This window comes from Panthera leo, chromosome D3 (genome assembly GCF_018350215.1).
Source record: "Panthera leo isolate Ple1 chromosome D3, P.leo_Ple1_pat1.1, whole genome shotgun sequence".
Classification (NCBI taxonomy): Eukaryota; Metazoa; Chordata; class Mammalia; order Carnivora; family Felidae; genus Panthera; species Panthera leo.
In genome coordinates, this window is record NC_056690.1 from 11,093,240 (window position 1) to 11,109,222 (window position 15,983).

General features: G+C 60.5%; 1 protein-coding gene across 5 annotated transcripts in view; it reads right to left on the minus strand.

Annotated features, from left to right (window-relative positions):
• RBM19 (RNA binding motif protein 19) overlaps positions 1-15,983 on the minus strand; it is a 148,874-nt gene that overhangs the window by 56,723 nt on the left and 76,168 nt on the right. The gene's annotated exons all lie outside the window — the stretch shown is intronic.

The window sequence follows — 15,983 nt, forward strand, 5'->3', positions numbered from 1 at the left end:
GGCACAGGAGAGCTAAGGACTGGGGCCCACAAAGGGGCTGGGATGTGTGCGTGAGGGCAGGACCAGCTTACACACTCATCCCCTCTGGTTAGAAAAGACAAGTGCTCGCAGGTGCACCCATGCATGCACGCACATGCACACGCACCGTGAACTGGTGTCGCCTCCCCCACCGGCCGGCTCGCGCTCGGGGCGTGCCTGGCCTTCTCCTTTCCGATCCCGGCCTTCCCGCTGGGCAGGGAGGGATGATGGGGATGGAGACACGGATGGAGAATTTCCGGTTCCTCTGACAGGCTGGCACCCTCGGCCTCCCTTCGCCTGTGGGGCTGAGGATCTGGCAGGAGGCGTGTGTGGGCTGGGGGAACGCAGCCCCACACAGGCAGGGCCAGGGCCCGGGATCCGGACGCGGGAGGAGGGTCTCCTGACCTGAATCTGCCTGCACGGCTGAGCCGAGCACACAGCAAGCTTGCATTGAGCAAGCAGGATGAGCCTCTTCTCCCGGGTCCTCAGTGCTCCCCGCGGGAACCAGGCGCTGCGACTCCCTCGAAACCCCACCTCCCCTACCTCCGCGCTTTAGTTTTGAGCTCTGCTAAGCCAAAATCAGGCAAAGCTCTAGGGAAGAAAATGTCGCGCCCCCCCACCCCCCACCCCCACCCCCCCGCCGTCAGGGATCAAACAGGTAAACACAGCTCGGACCATCCCCTGCCCTCCCTCACCCCAGCCCCGGAACTGGCCTCTCCTCCCAGATAAGCGTGTGAGAGATTCCCGGACAAAAGGATCAGGCCTGCCTGGCCCTCCTGTCTCACTTCCCAGCCCCAACCCCACCCTCACGTCCGTTTATCAAATATATATGCACAAATCGCTGCCAATAAATATTTAACGTGCGCGGCGTCTGAAGAGCTGTTATTGTATTTGAAAATCTCCACACACTTGCGGGCGCCCGGGCACACACGCACACGCGGGCTCAACGGCCCAGGATGCTTCAGGGCCAAAGACCGATTGGGTGAAAAACACAGTAAAGGCCGTAAGCCCTCGTGAAACGATATAAGCTAAATCCGAGGCGTTAACCCGCGGCCCTGCCAGCATGACCAGGCATCGGCCGGCCCAATTTCCGAAGGCAGGATGGTGGGTAAATGCGGCATTATGAATCCTCAAAATGAATCTGCACGTCTGCCCGGAGCTCCCCCCGCGGCTCCCCCCAGGCTGGGGAGAGGGCCAGCCTCCCGGGGAGGGGAGGGGCTGGAGGGGGCAGGCGGTGGGGCCCTGTCGGTCTGTCCGCCCCGGCTGAGGCTCTCTGGCTCCTTCAGGTGGCAGGGCTGGGGCCCAGGGGCTGGGCAGGTGGGGACAAGCAGGAAGGTGAGGTGGGAGGGCTGAGGGAGGAGTCCAGCCTGCAAACCCTGCTTTATTGTGCCACCTAAAGGCCGACACAGCCCATGACAGACAGACGCGGCCTCTCCTCCTCCGCGGGAGCCCCGGGGCCTCAGCCAGGGCGGGCGGGCAGGGGGATGGCGGAGCTTTCTCGCAGGCTTGCTGGGTAAACGGTCCTTTGGCTCTGGGTGCTTCAGAGGGACACGGGGGGCTGCAGGGAGGGTGTGCCTGAAGGGCACGAGGACCAGACCGCGACAGCGGTCAGACTGGTAAGAGAAGGCCTCGGTGAGCACCCATGTGCCCAGGCCGTGCAGGGTGCCGTACCGACAAGGGTGCGGACCCCCGATGGGTGTGGGGGTCCTCCCTCCTCCCTGCCCCAGGCTCCAGGCTCCTGCCGGCCTTGGCGGGCTCGCCGTGCCTCTCAACCAGGGCACTGGTGTGGACACCAGGGTGCCCTCTGCCTCCCCCTGAGGCTGGATGGAGCTCAGCTCTGCAACAGCAGAAGCCACACCTATCTTGCTTATCAGGGGCTCCGCAGCGAGGAGCCCAGGGCCCGGCTCAGTGGGATGAACAAGCAAGAACACAGGAGCCCCGGACCGCAGACACGACCACCCGTACCTAGCCGCCGACACGCACGGGGACGTGCCGAGGACTGCGTGAAGACAGGCCACGGGGTACGTACGAACAGCACCGAGGTGAATTAGTCTCCCCACCTCCATTTTACAGATGGGGAGACTGAGCTCAGGGAGGCAGCAGCTCCTGTTAGCAAGTGGCAGGGTTAGGATGTGAACCCGGGCGGGTCTGATGTTAAGCCGGAGCTCTCTTTGCACGGCATTCGGTTTTCCTTCAACTGTCTGGACGGGGGCCGTCCACTTTCAGGAGTGGCGGGGGCGCGGAGGGTCCCAGTTCCTCCCACTCATGCCATGTGCCAGCCTCCTGCCTCTGCCCCCACGGATTACCATCCTGTCCCTCGACGGTCCCGGTGGCCTCTGCCCAGGTCTCCCCGTAGCCCTGATTTCTGGCGAGTTGGCCCATGTGAGCGTGTGCGTGAGAGAGGGAGGGGGAGAGGAAAACGGCTGAGGTTAATTCTTCCCTCTGCCGCGCACTGCAAGCTGTGGACGTTCTGTGCATGGCAAGCAGCTGAGGGTCTGGAGAAAGGCAAGGAAAATAATTAAAAGGTGGAGAGAAAAGCTGATGAGGAGAGGCGGAAGGCGGTGTGCTTACGGGGCCGGGAGGACGTGGCACTGAGAGCTTGGTGCGGGGTGGGGGGCGGGGTGCACTGCAGAGGGGTGCCCTTGGATCCACGAGGGACCACGTGCAGAGATCCAAGGGGGGGGCCTTGGGGAGGTCATGGCCCCTGTCTGCACACGTGAAATACCGTGTCCAAAGGCCCTGGTCCTTTCGGAAATCCCTAGTCCTTTCCAGGGCTCAGGGAAACGGTTATGTGAACGTGTTTCTCCCTCCCTTCTGAGAACGGCACCAGAGAGAGCTGAGGCTGAAGGGGCAGCTGCAAGAGTAGGGTTCCATCTTAGAAGGAACTCCCCGAGGTCCGGGAAGCCCTGACATGAACAGGCAAGGCTTCAAGACACGGTGGTTGCTGCCGAGGCCCCAGGCGCCGATGCCCGAATGCCTGTGAGGTGCTCGGCCTTTTACGGACAGACTCTAGGGGCGCCTGGGCGGCTCAGTTGAGCGTCCGACTGCGGCTCGGGTCGTGATCTCGCAGTTCGTGGGTTCGAGCCCCGCGTCGGGCTCTGTGCCGACAGCTCGGAGCCTGGAGCCCGCTTCGGATCCCGTGTCTCCCTCCCTCTCTGCCCCTTCCCCACTCACGCTCCGTCTCTCTCTGTCTCTCAAAAATAAATAAACATTAAAAGAAAAATTTCGAACACAGTTTCTAGGCGTCATGACTGGAGGGCAGTAATGTCGCTGCCTCTGTTTCCCCAGGTGAGAAAACCAGCGGCCGGGAGGCCCAGCGACCTGTCCCCGTCCCATGGCCGGGCGGGCGCTTTCTCACGGCTGCCGCTCCTCCGGCCGGAGGACGATGCTGGGGAAGGTGGATGGTCCTGGATGCTTCTATCACCGCGCGGGATAATATAAGGCTGATGCTAATGATCTCGCAGCTATATCGAAAGAGAATTAAAAAGAAAAAAAAAAAAAAGGTTGGGGGGGGAAATCGATGAAGTACCTTTAGCTCCTTGGAGATAAGCGATATATAAATACCAGCCATTATTAAGGTTCTTATCTGACAGGAAGGTCCACGGAGCCATTTTTAAGAGTGGCTTTTGAAGGGAGTTCTGCACACTCCCCCCCCCCCCCCCCCCCAATCTCCTGGGAGCAGAGGCCGCTGCCTGGGGGAGGCCGGGCAGGGCCGCCAGGGACCAGAGAGGGAGGAGAATCACAGGGCACCCAGGAACTCCCCCCCAGCCCAGACCCTGCCGCTCGGGGAAGGAGACGCGCACGCTCCCCACTGTGTAGATAATAGAAACCACAAAATAGCAATTACTGTATCAGAAGCTGTGAATACAGAGGACATACCGGGCTTTTAAACACGGCCCTCCTTCCCTCCCCCACCCGCTCACACTTCATAACAAACTCGCACCTCACTTTTCCAATTATTTCATTCACCTTGGGTTCACCAATTACTCCCCCACGCGGCGCCCCCCCCCCCCGCCCCGCCGCACCCAGAGCGCACGACTGCCGGCAGATCGGTCGGTGGGTTTGCCACAACCGGAGTTTGTTGTCACGTTTCTAATTTCTTCCCAGGCGGGTAGGGGTGGGAGGGGGAAGAGGGGAGGAAGGCGGGGGGGGGGGGGGGGGGGCGAGGTGTTGAGCGAGGCGAGCCAATTACGCCCGGTCCTCGTAAACAGGTCTGGGCATGCAAATCATGTCTGCACACAGGCCCGAACGCAGGCACAATATGTGTGCGTGTGTGTGCGTGTGTGTGTGTGCGTGTGTGTGTGCGCGTGCGTGTGTGCATGCGGGGACGTCCTCCCTCTGCACACGCTGCACACCCTGTGGCCGGACCACAGCCCTGGCCGGCGACTGCTGGGGCCCTCTGGCTGTGCTACTGAAAACGGATGAATCGTCCGCTCCCTCCTTGTTTGAAGCGATGGGATCAGGAGGAAGGAGTGAGAAAGGGAAGGTGAGGGGGAGGCAGACAGAACCCTCCAGAGATGCACAACTTGACAGCCGTACAGCTGCTCTGGTGCCTGGGTTCCGGGGCTTAATGAGGGGGCTGGGAGGCAGCCCGACCCTCTGGCCTGCACGCTGACACCAAGTGGGGGTCGGGCACACCTTGACAAAGAGCCCAGGCCCCTCTGTCCCCAGGATGTGCGTCCTTTCCGCCTCCCTATTTAGCTCTGCCAGAGGAACCGGCAACCCCAGCACAAGTGCTGAGTCACGTGGGGAACTTTGTTGGCATGACTTCTCTTCCACCTGTGCTCAGCGCACTGCTGACGGAAAAAAAAGAATCAGCCGTCACCCGAGGGACGCAGAGTCAGACAACAGTGTGGTCGCAACAGGACGAAGGGGCGGTTTGTGATAAGAACCCGCCCGAAGCTTCCTTCTCTTCCTTCTGGAGGGAAGAAGAAAGGGCTGAATCTCTTGGCAAAAAGAAAAAAAAAGAAAAAGAAAAAAAGCCTTTCAAATAGAGCCCCTTTTCCAACACGCACAGCACATCCGTCCGTTCCCCCAGCACTCCAGGCTACGAGCCCCTCGGCATGTTAAACACCTGCTGTACAGGATCTCACGGCAGCAGCGTGAGCGAGGCACGGCTGCTCCCGTTTGACAAACGGAGCAGATGGGGCTCAGAGAAGTCATGTGATTTCTCCAAGGCCGCTCAGCCAGTCGTTGCGTACCCCAGGGGGCGAAGGGTCTGGCCCCAGGTCCCGTGGGCGGCAATGAGCCACACCGGGCTCAAGGTGGGCGGCCTGGCCCCTCGTGCCTTGGATCACGCAGGGCTTACGGGTGCTGTCTGGTGGACCAACAGCCAGCTAAACGCTCCCTGTATGCCGGGTGCTCGGAGGGAGGCAACAGGGGGCCAGACACCAGCCTTGGTCTCAGGGGACACTCGCCTGACGGGGAAGAGCCGGCAGGCGGGCGGCGGGCCCCTCTCTGCCCTGCCGAGGCAAGGAGAGACAGGCCGATGGGCCACCTCGAGGCAAAACCCTCCCTCCGTCCACGTTAGGTGATGTCTGCAGTACCGTGAGGCTGCAGGACAGGACCCATCACCCCAACCCCCCAGCCGGGGCGTCCAAACCAAAGCCTCTGATCCAGGCAGCCTTGTCTGAACTTCCAGCATCACAAACGGGGAAAGGAAGGCTGATCCAACAACACTGGCTTTCCTCCTGCTCCTGAAGCCACCAAACTCAAGCCTACCTCAGGACCTTTGACCTCACCCTTCTTGTTACCTGGACCTCTCCTTCCCTAGACGTTCCCACAATCAACTCCTGCCCGTCATTCGATTTCTGCTCAAATGCCACCTTTCCAAAGAGGCCATTCCGCTGAATGTTCCCCACCCCCCCTTGCCCCCCTCGCCGGCCACTGTCCCACCTGCGCACCGAGGAAATGGCTTGTTTCCTTGTCCTTGCCCTCCCTCTTCTAGAAACAGAAAGAACACTCTGAGACGGCAGAGGTCGTGCCTCGCACACACGCCCACCATCCGGGCACCCACCCGGCACCCGTGGGCCCTCCCTGACTTGCAGGTCCCTGTCCTCCCCGTGCCTGTGCTGTTGTGGCCACGCAGTCACGTGTGGGGGCAGGACACTCAGTCCTTCTGTCCTCAGGACGCGTCTTCACGGGCCACAGCCCCTCCCCAGGTACCCACATCCACCCCTTCGACTGCGGCGAAGAAACAGCAGGAAGTACAGACGGGGCCGACTCAAGAAGTTCCGAGGGGACAGGTCCCTAGACTGGGAGGTTCAGAAGCGAGCCGTGCTGGGTAAGGGCGGACGCGGGTCCGTGCAGACGGCCTCGGCCAAGGGGCGGGCACGGGCAGGCAGGCTCGCGGCCGCCGCTCCCCCCCGAAGGCTGCCTGGTGAGCGGAGACACGCTGTGGCCTGGAGCCTCGTGGGGCACGGGCTCTCGGGGACATTTAGCGGACACAGACTGAGGCGTGCAGCTTCTCCCTCTTTTGTTCTCGCTCGCTCTCTTGTTAAAGGGTGGCTGTTAGACTGAACTTTTCCAATTACCCACCACTCATCACGGTGAGAGCCGGATGCGGAAAGGTTACCTGCTCACCATCGGGAGCCAGCCTTCCTTTCATTTGTGCCTCTTGGAGGCTGAAAAATGGCCCGGTTTCCGAGAAAGTGAGAAAAGCGGCACGGGGAACAGCATTTAGCTTTTCTCAATAGCCTTTCACGGGGTCCTTTCCAGGCAAGCGTGACCCTCTCGTTTTCTAGATGAGGAATCCTGGGGAGGAGCAGTTAAATGGTATCTCTGAATCAGAGCCGGGGCCCGAGGACTCTCTCGAGAGGCTCCTGCCAGGAGGGGACGTGGCCCTGGGAAATGGAAGGTCTGGCCTGGCTCTGCCCTCACCAGCTGGGTGACCCTGGCTGAGCTGTTTCCAGGCCGGACTGATGAATGGGGAGGAGGGGAGGGGAGAGGAAGGGAAGATGGAGAGAGAGAGAGAGGACACACGGGCACAGGGGAGGGGAGTCTGATCTGCCCTAGGTTCAGGGCCACTGCTCCACTAGAGGGGGCAGGGGCCACTCGGCCCCAGTCTGGATGGCCAGCTGGACACGTGGGCCCAGGAACAGCAGATCTGTTCTTTCCTCTAAACAGGCCTACAGTCGAGATTCTTCTGAGAAATGAGATTTTTAAAAAAGGGTTTTTTTTTTTTAAATGTTCTATTTATTTTTGAGAGAGAGAGAGACACAGAGCATGAGCAGGAAGGGGCAGAGAGAGAGGGAGACACAGAATCCGAAGCAGGATCCAGGCTCCGAGCTCTCGGCACAGAGCCCGACGCGGGGCTCGAACCCACGAACCGCGAGATTCACGACCTGAGCCAAAGTCGGAAGCTCAACCGACTGAGCCCCCCAGGCACCCCTGAGGAATGAGATTTTTAAATACTGGCAACAAGGCCAAGACATTTGAGACACTGTGTCCCCAAATCAAATGAGCAGACGCACCTGTGGGCTTGCCCGATCATCACCGCCACATCTGGGTCCCGGTCCCGATTTGGTTCCAAGAGGTGGGAAGGGGCGGTCTACTTCCAAAGTGACAGAATTGCCTCACCTCCTTGTTACCCAGGACCGGGTCCCTCCCGGCGCCCTGCGGCCCAGCGGCCCTCTTGCCGGCTTGTGTTCACGTAACGTGACCCGTGTGAGATTCTAAGCTCCTTGAGCTGCAGAGAAGGTCTTGCCAGGGTGGTTTGCTCTACGGCCATCGACCCCAGGCACCGACAGTCTGTGGCCACACCTGCCCTGAACGAGCACGCGTTGAGCATTCATCACCGATACTCATACGCTTTTGATTCGGAAACGTGTATGTACCACCGTTCCACTGCATATGTACGTCTTTAAATACTTAAGTATTAGAAGACTTGAAAGCATGAGATAAAAAGTAAGTAGAAATGGAAATTCTAATGTTTTTCTCCTGTTCCTCCAACTGGCTGTCATAGGCCATGTTTTGCGGGGGGAGGGGGTCACACCTTTTGAAGGCACACAACGGGCCCAGCGGTGTTGAGTTTATTCCACGGGTAACTGGAGGCCGTCCTCAGCAACCCGTGAAGCAGGAGTTACGCACCTATGTTACATATGGAGAAATTAAGGCTCAGTCTGCTTAAGGGATTTGAGGGAAAACTCACAAGGCTATATATTCAGTGGCAGAGCCAGGACTCAACCCTAGGCCTAATGAAATTCTAAAGCCTGTGCTCTTAACCGTGGCCTTGCAAGAGAGGGGGTCCATCTGTGCATGGCTGAAGGATTTAAGAAGCAAATGAAGGCTGAATACTGTCTGCTAAACCTGAGTAGAGTCCTTAGAAAATGTCATAAAAATAGTTTTAAGGTAAGAGGCAACTTTGTAAGAACGATTTTTCAAACCAGTTCTGAAAGATAGTCATTGGTACTTTATGGAAACAAGGCTCCTGGAATTAAATAAATGTGAGAGCTGTCTGGTTCAAGAGACTTTCGCAAGCTTCTCTGCTGCAGACCTTGTCAGTGCCTTGGAGGTCCTAGGTACATGCAAGATGGATCTGGAAGTGAGAGGGAAGACATGGTATTTTTCAAACTCATCTGGCAACTGAACCCCTCCTGCCGCCAACAGGAAAACCTATTAGCATGTCTCAGAATGCAGCTGGGAAATGTAATTTGGGAGATGGAAAGGCAGGTAGTAACCATGGAAGGCCCGAGCACTCACACGGGGGTGAAGCCGCTAACTCGCCAGGGGCTCTGAGCGGTGGGGAGCTGCTGCAGGGGGTCTGGTTTCAACGGCGAGGGGCCAAGTTCCCGCATCAGTGAAAGAACAGAAGCACGGAGTCAGATGTGGGTTCAGATCCCAGCCCTACACCTGACATCCCCTTTCTGAGGCTCAGCTCCGGCACCTGAAGAATGATCATCCCGCCCTACGAGGCTGCTGGACCCAGGGTTCCTGGCGTAGAACGGGAATGAAGAAACGGAAGCTGGTGTCGCCAACGCCCTTGACCGTAAAAAGGATCCGCAGGCGTGCCAAGCAAGGGACGGCTTCCAAGCCCTACGGCGTTTCAGGTCGGAGCTAGAAGGAGCCCGCTGGGCCGGTCAGGCCCCTCCTGGCGGACCCCAGGGGTTTCTAGCGGAGAGCTGCCGTGAGACAGCCAGATGGGACCTTGTGATTCTTGGTGCCCCGAAAAAGGCAGCAATTCTCCGTCTTCCCCACGTGACCCACCAGTTTTACAAGATAATTGGAAGAAACTGTCCCCAGGGAGGCATCCCTCAGCCAGACCCAGGCACCCCCGTGTCCCCTCGGGCGGAGCGAGTCCCCCCCGATCAGCCCGTGCTCGGAGGGAGAGGAGCGAGACGCAACCCCTGGCCTGGGGCGCACGTTCTGGTCAGTTCCACGCCTCTGCCGGGGTGAGTTAATGGAATCCACAGCGGCTGCTCTCCCCCACTTTCTCCCTCTCTAGTCTTCAGCTGCCTCAAGTACAGCTAATCCCATTACAAGGAAATAAAGTGGATAATTCAGGCTAATGAAATCGTTACAAGAATGTGGCCAGCCAGAGGTGGACATTCAGAACCAATTTAACACCCTTTGGTGTCATTATCCTCAGTGCAGGAAATGCTGGAGAAGAGGAAGGAAAAAAATGAAAAAGGGAGAAAAAGACAAGCCCAGCCTCCTTCTCGTTGGCTTAACCCTGGTTGAAGAATGGATCCGCTCGTTGTTAGTATCTCTGCCAAGTCCCGTATCTCCACGGTAACCCCAGGGAATATCAAAGCGGGTGGGACGAACCCGGAAGTCACCCGCCGTGGGCAAACCCGCGGACCCCTCCACACCTTTCGTTCTGCCCAAATCTGTGGCTGCTCCGGCAAGGACCACGAAGCGGTGACCCCCTGGGCCCCAAGATACCACCAAACTCTGAAGCCTCTGACGCTGAGTGGGGCAGGAGAAGCTGGGGTGACCTCCCAGGCAAAACAGAGCAGCCGGCAGGACCCTGTCTCAGGTGGGCCTGGGGGGCCGAGCACGGGGCCGCCGTCCCCACTGGCCCATAGCCCCTCATGCCACCTGCTGCCAGGTCACGTCCAGGCCTGCTGGGAAGGCTGAATCGAGAAATAGCCACTCAACCTCGGAGCACCCGCTACCCACACTCGGGTCAGATGGCTCTGACTGGGGGCCGGCTCCTGCCCCTGCCGTGTCGCCACACACCCCGGAAGGGCCCTGACAGTTGCGTTTCCTTTGGATCCATTTCAGGGCTCGGGACCTTAAGGAGGACGGCACCTACCCCGAATCCCCGTCATCTCTAGTCGGTTCCCATCAGCTTGACGCTCTCTCCCAAATGAGTCCTAGACTGTTCTAACCCCTCAGACTAAGGGCACCAGTCTCCAGTGACCCGGGTCCTAACTGGGGAACACGCATGGCAGGTGGAGAAGAAGGAGGAGGAGGTGAAGGGAAGGGATCCCACAGATGTGAGAACTTCCGCTGCACTCGCGGGGTTGTGTAGAGATCTTAGGTGGCCACGCAGGGCAGAAGGGAGTTACAGTCACTGGGGGTTAGAAGGCTCCCGGGGACGGTCCCCCGCCCAACCCCCCGGTTCTTTGCGCCAAACAGCAGTCCTCAGTAACCAATGCTGCCCTCTACGTAGCGAGCGACAGGAAGGCCTCTGGGGAGACTGAAGACGGGCAGCCTCGCAGCCTGCAGGACTTGGGGTGCACCAACACGTATGCCCCACTCACGGCCTCTGGGCCCCGCCTCTCCTGACCTCCCCGGAGGAGCACAAAGTGGCACACGTCTACATCCAGGCGAGTCCACGTGATGTCCTGGCAGCAGCTCTAGAAAGGGCTGGGACAGGGGCAGGGGCCCTGGCCGGGTCCAGTGAGCCCTCCTGGGAACATAGATGGGATGGGAGCCAATGCCACAACTCAGGGGCCGAGAACAGAGACTCGGGGAGCCAGGGGCTCGGAGCAAAGCAGGCCGCGTGCCGTCTAGGCCACGCAGCATCTGCCCACTCGCCTGGAAGCCCGAGGACCCAGAAGGAAGACAGGGGGCCCCCAGAACTGACAACGCCACGACACCCACGCGCTAAGCGTCTGCCCGCCATTCGCGGGCAAGCCGTTGCCCCTGCCCCTGCCCCTTGCCCGCTGAAAGCCTGTTTGCTTTTTACTTTACAAACTTGCTCATCTAACTTCTCATCCTGGAGCAGCTGAGAACGGCAAAGCGGTTAATAGAGGCGGGCGCCTAAAAGGCCTCAAGAAGTGACAAGCAACAGGCACGGATCAGACCAGCGGCCCCGCACGCTTTCTCTGTCCAGAGCCACCGAGTAAATATTTTTGGCTTTGCAGCTTCTCAGCTCTGACACTGCAGAAAGTGAGGGGTCACAGGCAGTGTGTACACGAACGGGTGCAGCCGTGTGCCGATAAAACTCGATTTCCCAAACCAGGTAAAGGGGCGGGGGGGCCTGGTGCCACACGAGCCTTATTTTGCCAACCCCTGAATGAGCCGAAGAAACCCCACCACAACACGATTCTTTACTGGCAAGATGCAGCAGTCCGGGCCTGTCACGTGTGGGCAAACAGCGAACACGCCTGGACGGCTCTGACCGGCACCTGAATGGCAGCCTGGGCTGGGCACCCCGCGTACAAGGAAGGAAAAGACACTCTGAGTTTTAGAAAGACTTCCGTTGAGCGGTCAACATTTTCAGAGAGGCTTTTTTTTTTTTTTTCTTTTTTAAGATTTATTTATTTTTTAGAGACGAGAGAGAGACAGAGCGTGAGCAGGGGAGGGACAGGGAGAGAGGGAGACGCAGAATCCAAAGCAGGCTCCGGGCTCCGAGGCATCAGCACAGAGCCTGATGCGGGGCTCGAACCCACGGACTGCGAGATCCTGACCTGAGCCAAAGTCGGACGCTTCACCGACTGAGCCACCCAGGCGCCCCGACATTTTCAGAGAGGCCTGATGCTCAAAGGCAGAAGGCGGCAAAGCCACGTGCTGGGGGACCCTCCTCCCTGTGGTGCGTGCCCAGCGGTGAGGGTCCGGCCCCACGGAGCTCAGAGGCCCGCATCTCGCCACCTGCGACAGACCTACTCAACGCAGAAGCAAGTGCATAGACCTACAAAGCCCTGCTAGACGGCGCGAGGGAGAGAATGTCAGCGTGGAGGACGCCGGCCACCCGCCCCACTCCCCTCCCTCAATGCCATGTGACCTCTGACTGTTGGTGAGGACCGACGTCCGTCTCCCCTACTGGACTACAGCGTGCCCAGCCCCCCAGGGCGGGGCCGACACTGCCTGCAAGTGTTGGAGAGACTGATGGCTGCTGGCTGACCGGGTTGTGAACGGACGCTCGCTTATTCTCTGCTTTTCTGTTTCTGGTCACTTTTGGGAACCCGACGTGGGGCTCGATCCCACGAACCATGAGATCACAACCTGAGCTGAAGTCAAGAGTCAGGTGCTTAACCGGCTGAGCCGCCCGGGGGCCCCTGCTTCTGGCCGCTCTTGTGACCCAGATCGTAGATACCACTGGGCACAAGAGCCAGAGGGCGGGGCGGGGGCCGGTGCCGGCTGGTGCCAGGCCGGATGTGCCACCTTCACGGCTCAGAGCAACCCCACGGGGCGGCAGTCCTCCCGGGGCGAGGGGAGGTCTGTCCGAGGGCTTGCGCCCAGGCCCGTGGAGCTCCCTGACTTCCGCCTCTGCCACCCTGCCCCTGGGGGCACAGCAGCCCACTTCTGCCCTTGAGCGAACTCCTCAGGTTCTAGCCGTGCCCGCCGGCCACCGGAAGCCATCAGGCAAACGACGGAGGAAGCACAGAAGAGGCCGAGGAGATGACGACAGACACAGACAGCAGCTTCTAAAGAGCGCGGCATTCCAGAGGCTGGGGTGTGCCTCCGAGAGCGGAGGAGCCTCAGCATCTGATCTTCCAGGAAAAAGCCAGGCCTGCGGCCACAGGGGATGACGGCCGAGACATGTCTGCAGGAAGGCGAGAGCGGCAAATCCACAGCGCGGGCCAATCGATAGCAGGCGCTGGAGGCCGTCCTGGGGGCACGGCAGGGGACAGGGGACAGGGAGCGAGGACAGTGATTCATGCCGCTGAGCCTGCCAGCACCGAGGGGGAGGACAGGCGCTCGCCTTGGCTGGGACAAATATTATTTTTAAAAGTCTACGAAAGAAAACAACAATAAAACAACTCAGGCTCGGGGTGGCTGGCGAGTTTTCGGATGCAGGGAGAGGAGGAAAGAGATTTGCGAGAGGGACCGTTTGTTTGGGGCCGAACGAACCCACGCAGAACTCCGCTCGGTCGGAGAACGGGGAGGGGAGGTGGAGAATCAGGTGGTCACCAGAGGCTCAGAGCCACGGGTGTCGAACCCGGGCCACGCGCGGTGTGGGGTCTGGCACGCAGCCATAGGCTCCGGAGGGCGGGTTCCGGGAGGGGGCTGCGGGCGAAGGAGAGGCAGGGACCGCGAGGACCGTGAGTGTGGGTCCTGCCGTGGAGCATCCGGGTGTGTGGGGTGGGGAGGCGCCTCCCTGATGAGACAGCCCGTTAGGGCCAGACAGGACCTGGGGGCTGGGACGACCGAGGAGCTGCAGGCAGAGGGTGCAGGGCAAAGAGAAAACCCCTTCCCCGGAGGGAAGGAGGCCCCGTCTTCAACGACCACGGTCCCCACGGTGAGTCGAGGAGCCACCCTTTGCAGAGTTCGCGAGGAGGGAAGACGTAAATTCTCGTGTCTCTGGAGACGCACAAAGCCCCCCACACGCTTTGTCAGCTCCCTCGCAGCAGCCAGGAGAGGGGCTGCGTGTGCCAATCTGGGCCGTGCCTCTCCTTCCTCGCTTCCCTCCTTGTCCCATGTGCAAGACGAGGGGGCGCGGCCACAGCTTTTCCCGAGGCAGCAGGCCGGCGGTGACCTGGGCCCCGGGGGTGGCCACGCGCTGGGCTGGGCAAAAACAGTCAAAGGTTTCTGGGGCCGAGTGGGAGGTAATTAAAAGCAGACCCGGTTTCTCTGGCTGCACTCAAGCCCCCGGCAGAAGAGAAATTCCGTCTGCATCACGTCCGGGGTTTCCCGCTCCCGGTGGGGAGTCGGCGCCCCGTGTGTGGGGTGGTCCCGACCCCAGCTGGGAGACATCGCGAGTCCGGAGGCGTAGGTGGTGCGTAGGGGTGCCGAGCACAGGCTGGGGGGTCAAGCTGGCGCCTCGGCTCGCTCACCTGCAAAATGGGGACAACGGCCTGGCGCTCCACGGAGCTGTGCTAAGGATTCACTGAGATACTACGTCTGGGGCACTTCACGGGCAGCTGGGCCCACGGCGAGCGCGCACAAAGAGGCGACGAATGCGGGCATCGCGTCAGGCAAGTACGGACAACTGTGCGTGTGCTCTCCTCCGTCTTCCAGATGAGGCGCCCGCCCCGCCTACCTTCAAGGAGCCAAGCCACAGAGGTGGCCCTGGAAGCCCACGGATCGGTGTGCCTCTCCCAGGGGGCTGTCCCTGTGGCCACAGGGACGCTCTGTCTTGTTTCACCCTCCCCACCTGGACCCAGGGAAGTGCCCCTTGGGCGTGGTTTGCACGCTGGGATTCTGGGGGATGATTTCCCTTGAAACAAGGTTCCCCTTGGGGGGGAGAACCCCCCTCCCTGCTACGCCAATGACCACGGCTGGGATCCAGGGATGTTTACTGAAGGTGCTTGGGGGGGGGGGGAGGGTGGGAGGTGGGGACAGTTACTATGGCAGAGCCGTCACCTGCTCTCCAAATACCCACGGCTCCCACGCCTGCCAGCCCCCGCGGGCAGGTGGAGCCATGAGGTCCAGACTGGCCCATGAAGCGTGAACACAAGGAAGCCTGAGCGTGGCCGTGCGGCTGTCTCTTCCCCCGCCAAGGAGAAGCCCGAAAACCACACGCTGAGCCGCGGGGTTGTTCCCACAGCGCAGAGCCCATCCTGACTAACGCGGGAACGAGGACAGAAGCGCTTGGGGGCGGAGACCGAGCTGCCTCCAAGCAGGAGCCGAAACGCAAAGCAGGGAAACCCAAGAACGGCAGCCCCTGGGACGGGAGCTCTAGGAGACGCGTCTCCAGAATCCAAGTCTGGTTTGTTCCTCCGTGAAACTGGTGGCACCTCCGACGTGCCCGGCACTTTGCCAGGTGTGCCGAAGGCGCGGGGACAGCGAGGCCCCGCGCCTGCCCAGCCTCGCAAGTCCTCCAGCACTGGGGTGGCTCTCCCCGTTTCCAAATGATAATGAGGAGAAAGCGACCAGGGGCCAAATCGGGCTTTCTACCTGCCTGGGTACGTAAGGCCGACCTGGAACACAGCTATGCCCACTCTGTGGCACAGACCACGCGGCCCAGAAGGCCGAAAACATGGCCTCTCCGGCTCCGCGTTTGCGTTCTCCGGGGAAACAGAGGCAGGATATGTACAGGATGTAGAAAGAGCTCGACCACCCGGGACTGGCTCACGCTCGCGCGATCACGGAGGGCCAAGCAACTCCGCCCTCTGTGTCCGTCCGCAGGCTGGGGGCTCAGGGAGGCTGGTGGTGTGGTCCAAATCCAAGGGCCCGAGACCCGGCGGGCCTGACATACCGGCCCTGGTCTGGGGGCCCAAGAGCCAGGTGCAGCGATGTCCAAGGGAACGTCCCAGCGGAAGCGGAGAGCAGATTCGCCCTTCTCCCTCGGCCTGGACAGTGCCCGCCCCCGCCGGGGAGGGCCGCGTGCTTTACGCACGTCACCAGCCCCCAGCGGACATCCTCCCCAACACCCTCGCAGAGGCCACACTGGAAAAAGTGTCTTACCAGCTCTCTGGGCACCGGGTGGCCCCGTCGAGTTGAACATGAGAAGTTAACTCCCGCGGGCTCTGCCCAGGAAGGTTGGCAACCCCAGTTCTAGAGCAATCTCATCCCCGGGGCCCCGAGCCCAGTCCGCGGTCACGGTCATGGCCCCCCAGCTTCGGACCTCCATCCTGCACTGCTGGGCCCTAATCCCGTCACCCTGAAAGCCACGGTCTTTACCTCCTCACTCC